We start from the raw sequence: 9,558 nt of genomic DNA, 5'->3' as shown, positions 1-9,558 counted from the left end.
TCTGAATATGACAAGCGGCTCTCCAATTATGGCTGTCCTTGACAGTAAACTTCAGTCCTAGTTCTGCCTCATCTGAAAAGATTACTCTAAAAGAGGTAAGAGCCTCTTAGGACTCATGACACCATCAGGAATGCGTGTTGGACTCATGCTGTGCCTGAGTCTACAAAGTAGACTGATGTCTGATCTGTTCTTCCATCTAGTTCCACAAATTCCCTATTCAAATGAAAAATGCTCTGCTGATGGCAAGAAAAGCTGGATTATTAAAATAACTGTTTCAACTAATGGAAGCAATTAGGAGTTCAACTCAGTGACCAAAGAAAAAAGTTAGTCTCCCTTACGGCCTCAACTTGGTATATTTTCCTTCCCTTCTTACATGGTATTTTCTCTGTTTTCTCATATGTAGTCATCTGAAATAAGCAGTTAATTAATTCATCAATATCCTTGATTCCCAGTTCACTGTAGTTAGTCTTACAGTTAAAGATCCTGACCTCTGGGGTGCTGGGATGTTCTGGTTTTCATTGGCCTCATCTTGATTTTGGAAACTGGAAGTGGGCTTTGGAGGGGGCATGGCACCTGGCCATATTCAGAGAATACATTCAAGTGAGACCTCAATATGTACTGGGTCTCATCTAGTCCTTCTTACTTTCCTGGTATATACTTGCAAATTGTGCAGGTGGGCAAATGAAATCCGAGTTTGCTACTCTGCCTGTTCACCATCATGCACATCCCAGGGGGAAACCACCCTGGTTGCAAAATAGGTCTTCCTCTTTTCAGTCTTGTAAGACTTTCTCTGCTGGGTGGGGACTTTCTGCCTTTCAGTCCTCAAATGGTGGGGTAAACCAAATTAGAAACAGAGAAACAAACAAAAAGCTGCCTGTGAAACACAAGGTATTTTTGAACAAACAAGAAATAATGTTAGGGTCTCATTACAGCACTCTTTTTTCAAGGATCCTGGTCTATTTTGAAGTCTTCTTGGCAAATAATTGTGTATTTTTTCATCTTTCAATGAGTTCTTTGCAGAATTCATAGCCAGGTATAAGCCCCAACACCTCAAACACATAGGTATATATGCTCAAGGGAAGATCGGAGCATACATTAAGATGCTAATGGTTATCAGCATTGGCAGGATCAAGATCCTCACATCTGTGTAAAACAGCACCAGTTCCGCTAACACAACCCAGAGCAGTTATTTGTCGTGAACCACACATTCATTTTTGCATTTCATACAGACCTTAGCAACCCGCTGGTCTCATTTATATTCACCACACACAAACCAGCTCAGACTAGCAGCAAAATTAATTACAGTAGAGTGGAAAAGTGTTGAGAGACTTGCTGAAAGCTTAAAAAATGCTTTCCAGCTCCGTTCTGCATCTCTGCTAACCCCATTCCCTCCCCTGTCACTGGTACCTTTCTGCTTGCCTAACTGGTGTGTCTCTGCCCACCCAGCTACCACCAATTTATCTCCATCTGTCCTCTTCTGCCAATTGCTACTGCCATACCTTCACTCACCCACTCCTTCCTGTTCCCCAGCTCTGCAAGTTTCTCGAAAATCTCCAGCTCCCACAATCATTTTGCCAGTTTTGCAAGTGCTTGCACCCACTGCAAGGGCACGAGGGCTTTGCTCTGAGCTCCAACCAGTGCAGCACACATCTCACATAACGTGATTCAGCTGCAACCTCCCTGTCACAACAAATAGACCAGGGTTGTTGCCACCACTGCATTGCCCAAACAGACTGTTTTGGTCACATCCCATAATATTCTCTCCCCCTGCTTAATGATTTTTATTTTAAATTAGACAGTGAAGGAAATTTCTGAGCTGCTATGTTATAGAATTTCAGCATGGGTGGGCCAAATTATGTTCTTTTATTCTGTAAAACATACCTGCATTTGACTCTATATTTAATTGTCATTGTTCAGGAATGAGGCAAATGGCCAAAAAAATCACTCCTCCCCAAATACCAACCCACCCTGCTGAGCATTATCACAGAGGGATGGAAAGGCCAGCCAAGGGGGAGTCAGACCACCTCTCCCTTGGAACTGTGATGCTTTATAATTCTGGAAACAATTTAGAGAGTACCCTGCAAATAACTCCAGTTGATTTTGTTTTGTACTTCTAGGTCATCTGGTGCTAAGACCAGAAAATATGCAAATACTACTCACCGTGAGTTTTATGGGCTTCAGGACAAAGGGATTGCAGAGACATCCATGGTCAAGTCACCTTTGAAGGAAAGTGTAAATGCTTCTTATGCTGGTTCTGTCTTTTTACACTCCTGTGAGTTAGACTGGACTGTGCAAACATCCAGGGTCTGCATTGCGGCTCTGTAAGGTTTCTCTTTGAATTGTCGACAGCACTGAGAAAATTCAAGTGGAATTTTCCTGGGTGCAGAAATGGCACAGAGAAAAACTGGGGCAGGGCAATTGCCATCATCTCTTTGCAGTTAACAGGCCAAAATGTAGTTGTCAATACCAGGGTTAACAGCAGGACATTTTGGCAGGAGTCCAGGTTCACATCACAGACTCCCTACCCTTCCAGACCAAAGAGATTTCTACCCTGAAATCCCACGCATCCAGGGCATAACTGAATATCTCTGCAGATTAACCCAAGGCTGGGCGAGTTCCCATGAACAGCTAATGAAGACAGTTGTTGCTGTGGTTTTATTGCCCTTTCTGCCTTTTTCTCATACTTCCCTTTCATCTGTGACAACCAATGCTAGCTCAAGCCTGTTTTCAGGTGGCAAATTCACACGAGCCCTCTGAGATCTTAACTTTGTCCAGACAGCAGCAAGGAAATAATCACCAAAGACTGACAAAGCGACTGTAAGAAATATTTTCTAGAGCAAATTCCCCTGAGAAGACACAAAAAGGCCTTGTAGACTGTCAGCAGCTACCTTCTGCCTCAAAATTATGAATGTTCCTCTCATCTGTTAACAATTAATGAAATACTCTCACTGTAACAGGGTTGCATAGTTAAGTAAATATGTAGATCATTGTCCATCGCTGTTGACTGCTTCATGAGCATAAATTCAGCACTGAATAGCAAAGATCCAATGCTACAAAACAAATAATGACAACAACACTGTGCAAAGGACAGCAACACAGGTTGCAACGAAACAGTGCTTACAGAGGACTAACTGATGCTCAGTTCCCCAATATCACTTTGCATTCACTTTACAGGAAACCTCTAAAGATTGTAGTTTCTGCCACAGTTATTGCTGCAGCTGGAAGCGAGTCCTTTCCCTGCCATTTCACACCCACTGAGGCAGGTAGAAAAGCCTGTGTTGCAAACACAGCTGGGGAACCTTGCCTCAAGTTAGTCATTGCTGTTGGTAATTTAATTAATCCCCCAATGCCTTTATTTGCATTAACCCATCAGACTTTCATCTCGTACCACTGTAAAAGCCACAGTAATGAATGACATGACTTTTGGGGGACTGCAGGTTTGTATGCCATGTGCCCTCATATCACTGCCTGGAGCATATCAGCAGCTTTTCCCCAAGCAACCACTCTGAGTAACAGCTCTCCTCCAGGACAACCGTAGTAACATGAGTGTTGGCCTGAGCTTGGCATAACAGGGGCAAAATATTGGTATATTTAGAGCATTTGCCAGCGTTCCTTGTTGACAGGCTGCAAGAAGACAATATCCTATTTAAGCACTTTATGCATGAGGGACTTGTGTGCCCTAAACCCTTCCAAGGTGGTGGGGTGGTTAACTATATATCAGCAGGATACAGGTGTCAGTGACAGAGTAGAGATAAGGTCTCTGTAGCAACATTTGGGGAAGGATCTTGAGGACAGCCAAAAGGGAACAGCAGTGATTGGAGAGGGAGATGATGAGAGCTACTATATAAGTCTTGGCTTGTGAGGCTGGACAGGAAACCCAGCATCTCCCAACTGTTAATGCTGAAAAAAAAAGAAAAAAAAGAATAATCTGCGTTTCTCAGGCTTAATCAGGGGGTGATAGCGACAGGCAACTTACTACTAGGAAAATTTAACAGTTTCACTTGCATTCATGCAAGCAACAGAAACTAGCCCCAAACCAAATACAATTATGAAAGTTCTCATGTTACTTTCAAGTCATTTGCGAAGACTAAGCCGTAACCCACTAAGACAGCTACTTCCCCTTTAGAAGTAACAGGTGTGTTCTCCCTGTTCAGCTGATGTTCCCAGCTATTGCATTTGTTTCAAGATGCTGGGCCACCCCTTTCTCTCCCTAGCACTGGACAAAAGCAGGGTTCAGTGCCAGCTAACAGGGACAGCTTTTGCATTTTGTAACCACCCAAGGAAGCTGTATCAGCATAGAAAATACTGCTGGAGCAAGCTAGCAAACCGCTGCCTTATGTGCCAAGTAGGTATTTACTCCTGCCGAGGACAGTGTCAGTGGGAAGTATTGCCCAGGATTGACCTTTGTGTATCTTGTAAATGCCACACAAGCTGCAAAGGGACCTCTCACCTCGTTTGTCATGTTCTCCACCCAACTCGAGAATACTCTCAACTTTTAAAAAACTAATCAAAACAGTTCCTTACTGACTTAACTCCAAGCCCTTCTTCTGTCTCTTACTGAGAAAGTATTTAATATGATTGCAAATGCTCCCATTTTCATCTTAAACCTTTTCCTGTCTGACTTCTAAGTCAGTGCAACACTCAAAATGCTGTGACTGAAGTTTCTAAGTAGCCAGATCCCTAAGTTGTTCTCCTTGACCTATCAGTCAGCATCAACATGTTCAGCCATGATCTTCCTCAGAGACAACTCCTCTTGAGACAGCTGTGGGATTCTAATTCCTCTCTAGGACCCCTGCTTTTGGGGTGGCTACTATTGCTTCTTTGTGCTCCTAGGACTGCCTGTGTCCATCCATTGAAGTCTTCTCTTAGCAGCCAAACTGAACAGCATTCACATAGTAGCTGGGCTATTATTTTATGTTTGAATAACATCCAGCACAGTGCGACATTCTCCCCAGCAGAGCGTTATTAGGTGATGCAGTAATAATAACATCATTACAACAACAATACCACTGCTGCTATTTTTATTATGGACATCCAGGATCACACATTCCAATGGCTACTGTTTGAGCAATTCTTAACCTAGGTTTCCAAGGTAGGTTTGTTTGTTTTGTTTGTTTTCCTAAAGAAATGAGATAGGAGCTGAGGGAACAAATGGATTACTGAAAAAGGGAGAGACAGAGACCAGGTTTTGTAAATTCAGCTGCATTTCAGAGTTGGTCCTGCAAGTTGGAGTTTGCCTCTTATTTAAATCATCTACCTGTGTGGAAAATAAAAGGTACATCTGGAGCTCTGTATTCTTTCTCAAGTTTCTGAGTCAGCAGTTGGTATTTTTTCCTGCCCCTTCACACAAGCTCTCCTATTTGCTTTTCTCCATTTCAAGTTTGGCTTATGAAAGAGAAAACACCATGCATATTTTTATGAGATTGTACAGCCCCTTGACCAGCTCCAGTGGGTGAATGAATGAGGTTGGCAATATATAACACCAATTCTATTTTTAAGTGCCCCACATCTATTCAGTATCAATAGACATCACTACTGTTGCGGTCTAATACAAGAATGGCAGTTCCATGTCTCTTCTCAAGATAAAATATTTTAATAGTAGCAACACTGAAATTAAAAGTGTATAGTATATATAGTTAAATACGTGTACAAAATGCTTGCTTTTATGAGGCCCAGCAGCTAATACAAAAATAGCTCAAGCCAGAAGTTGGGCGGGTGATTGCCGCACACACAGCCCACAGCTGCTGCCGTAACTCCCAAATTCCCAGCAGGGACGTAAGAAGAGCATCTGTGGGGCATCTGCTGGCTGGTGATGGCAGGCAGTTTGCAGTCTCACGCTTCCTGGAGGCTGCAGCAATTTCACAGAAAACATAACGTTTCAAGAGGAATGGCATAACCTCAACTGCCCCATGCTCTTTTGTAAGAAAGTTACTGTTTATGTGTTATTACTACCACTTTTTAAGATGACAGTTGGGGCTTTTCCAGCCTCGGCTCTTCCCCTGTGTCAGTGACTGTGGCTGACTGCTCTCCCACCATCTCAGTCACTCAGGGTTCCCCACCGCCCGCAATGGCACCCAGCCCGGGCTCCTGGGTCTCCACCAGACCAGCGCCCTTGGCAGTAGCTGCCAACCAACCCCGCGGGCAGGGAAGCACCGGCCTTTGGTAAGGGCGCTGTGAAACACAGCCGGCGTCGGCCCCTCATCTCGGGCCCTTTCCCACCCGGCTGGGCTGGGGAGCCAGGGGCGCTTCGCCTGCTCGGGCACGGGCGGTGCCGGCGCTCCCGCCTGAACCACTGTCGGCAGCACCGCGCCAGCCGCCGCGGCCGCGGGTGGGTTTGCTGCCTGCTGTGGGCGCGCTGTCTCGCCGTCACCCGCCCCGCACACAGGGCAGCCGCCCTGGGACTCCGACGCTCGGGCCCGGCGCCTCTGCGCCGAGCGACCTGCCGCCGGCTTCGGCTCTCGACCCGGCCCCGCTGTGGCCGGAGCCGTGATGGAGCCGCGGCTCCCTGGCAGGAGCACGGCACCCAGGGATTCGCAAAACCGCGCCTAGCAGCGATGGCGGTGCCTGCCGTGGAATCCGGAGATGCAGGCAACCAGGGTGTACTCAAGCTCTAATGCAGCCAGCTCAGTTTTTACTGCCATGAAGCGGCTCCAACAGGGAAATATCCGTGTAGGGTGGCAGCTCAGAGTCAGCACCCCAGGTTCGGGAAGGGCTCATCCAGGCTCGGCTAAAGGCCGACCCGCCAAGGTTGCGCTGCCCGGAGAGAATTCAGGCGCCGGCTGTATCGCCCCCCAGCGGCAGCAGAGCTGATGTTCAGAGAGGTTCGTGCTCGCTTCACGTGGACCAATTAATGAAGCCCGAGCTAGAAAGCATATATTCAGCACTTGCTACTCAAATGAACTCAAAATTTTGCACACACACACACACATATTCCCTCCTGGGGCAACTGCATAAGTTTGCTTAAGATCTCAAAGCAACGGTACAAAAGGATAATCTTGGAAGATCTCAGCACTGATCCTTAAGCCTCTGTTGATTTGGACGTAAACCTTAAATTAAAATTACTTGGTTTCTTCCCTTCCAAAGCCAGCTTTTGCAAAGTTGTTCCCTACAATCATTTCAATTATTTTTCAGGGGACCTATAATGAGTGCCATGAAATAGGCAGCCATAATTTGTTCACATTAGCAGACCATCCAGCTACAACTGTGGTTACAGTTTGTTTAAGAATTATTTCCTAAAACGCTCAACTCAGGCATGAACACTATGTAGCTATTGCATCTGTGAGGTCCTTACATACTTTTAAAGACATTTCGAAATAACAAATAACATCACTTGAAACCTTGCAGTGGATTTGTGTGTGATTTGTCCAGACCAGTTTCAGCAGTCACTACAGAAGCCCACACAGGAGACAAGCCTGCAAAGTTATTGCCAGAGATTGGATAAAGTCATGACTGCCTTAAGCGGGGTGCTGTGAGTACCGATAAATGGCAGTCACAGTCTTGTTCTTACCTCTCACTTCCGCTGGCTAATACCAAAATGCTAAATTGTATTATGTCTGGCCAGGATATTTATTTGTACAAACACTGTTTCGAACACTTGTTTTGATACCTAGACATTGCTGATGTGGAATTAAGCAACATAAGATGAAATTCTAAAGGAACAAAATTACCTGTGTATGACTGAAAATCGTTAGGGAAATGGATAAATAAAAGGGATGAAGGTACTTATAAAAATGTATATATATGTGTGTGACAAATTATATATAGAAAGATCACACTTCTTTTTGTCAAACTAGGACTTCATTTCATTCATCCCCCTCTCCCCCAACCTCTAATTTTATCCAGGTGGTCATGAACAAGCACTGAATAAAGGCTGGCTCAAAAATTTCACTAAACTCTATAAAAACAGATAGCAGAGAATGTTTAATTTCTTTCTAGGGTGCTTATGGGTACAATGGAGAAGTTTTGCAGATATGATGGTGTTTCCAATTTAGGAGGTGCTGTTCAGAAATTATTCTAATTATATCATATATAGGCTTATGAGAAGGAGAACCTGCTGACTAGAAAGAAGTTTGAGTTTTCCGCAGCTGCACCAGTGAGTCCATCTCGCCACTTTCTCCTTTGGATGTGGGATTTTAATAGCTTTGAGCCTGAACTCTGCGTGGTCTCTGTGCTGTGAGGCTACATGAGCATAGATTACAAACTCTGTCATTAACTTAGAGATACCACAAAACTGTCTATTTAAAATGGTAGTGTCACTACAAAACTTGCCTTTCTGTCTCTGTTCCTTCACGCACTTGTGCAATGTGGCCCTGGTAGCTTCTTTGCATGAGAGAGTAACTGTAAGCGCCTGACCCAAACCATAATGACTAGCAAGGTGTGTTTCTGCAACCCTGTTTCTCCTTTTCAAGTCATTTCAGGTCATATGGGATGGGAGTTACAGGGGTGTTTGTAGCTGTCATTCTAGCACTACTCTGTTTCTTATTAGAAAACCTTTATATCACAAACAAGTCTACTGTCACGGTACGTTTCCTGTGTTTGAAAACAGACCCTTGATGGAACATGTGAGCTAAAACCTCCAGTTACTCAATAGTGATTTAGACATACTGGAGTAGAAAAACCTCCCTCATGGACACACATTGTTTGGCTGCAGCCTTCTTTCCATTGCAGGGGGAAGAGAGAAACCGTTCCACCTACAAGCCAATGCCCACAGAACCCTTACCTGGCAGAGACCCAACGGGCGAGAGCAGCTCACATACAACACAATGTAAATGTGACTGCGTAGCTTTGGAGCCACTTTCCAACTGGGTTTATTGCTGCATTTGCAGTATAGCCCATCTGAGCCCAGGTACTCCCTGAGAGACAAACCGGTGCTGGCTTCAAGATGGGAATGTCCCACAGACACACAGAACTTCTTGGCTCAGAATCATAGAATCACCATAGTTTAGGTTGGAAGGGACCTTCAAAGCTCATCTAGTCCAACCCCACTGCCATGAGCAGGAACATCTTCAACTAGATCAGGTTGCTCAGAGCCCCATCCAGCCTGGCCTGGAATGTTTCCAGAGTTGGGGCAGATATTCTGACAGGGGGTGAGATCCGGCTCTGTGCTTGTGTTACACTGTGACTGCGCTAAAAAATCCTTCTCAGAATTAAATGGGAACAAAACGACCTGGTAAGATTGTACAGGGGGCAGCAAGGTGCATCCCAGTAGTCAGGTAAGAATTGTTCACTACAGGATCTGCTGCACTCCTCTTTCAAGGGTCTGCTGTCTGTATTAGAACAAAACCATCTTTTCTCTATATGGCAGCTACTGTACTAATGCACAGTAGTGCATGCTACCAGTAGTTCATGTTCTCTCTTTTATCGGGTATTGAAAATGCCAGTACTCAGACATTCATGTCCAACTCTAAATAGTCTAGCTACAGGCTGGGATTTCAGTGGCTTCTATGAAGTGCTTTAGATTGCATGAATCTAAATGGAACATACCAGGATTTGTACTTGTTTCATTGATCAAGTTGAGTATAATGGGAAGATAGTAATCAGAAAGGTAACAAGTTACTG

Source organism: Columba livia, chromosome 1, assembly GCF_036013475.1.
Source record: "Columba livia isolate bColLiv1 breed racing homer chromosome 1, bColLiv1.pat.W.v2, whole genome shotgun sequence".
Taxonomy (NCBI): domain Eukaryota; kingdom Metazoa; phylum Chordata; class Aves; order Columbiformes; family Columbidae; genus Columba; species Columba livia.
The sequence above is the reverse complement of the archived record's forward strand: the minus strand, read 5'-3'. Positions refer to the sequence as shown.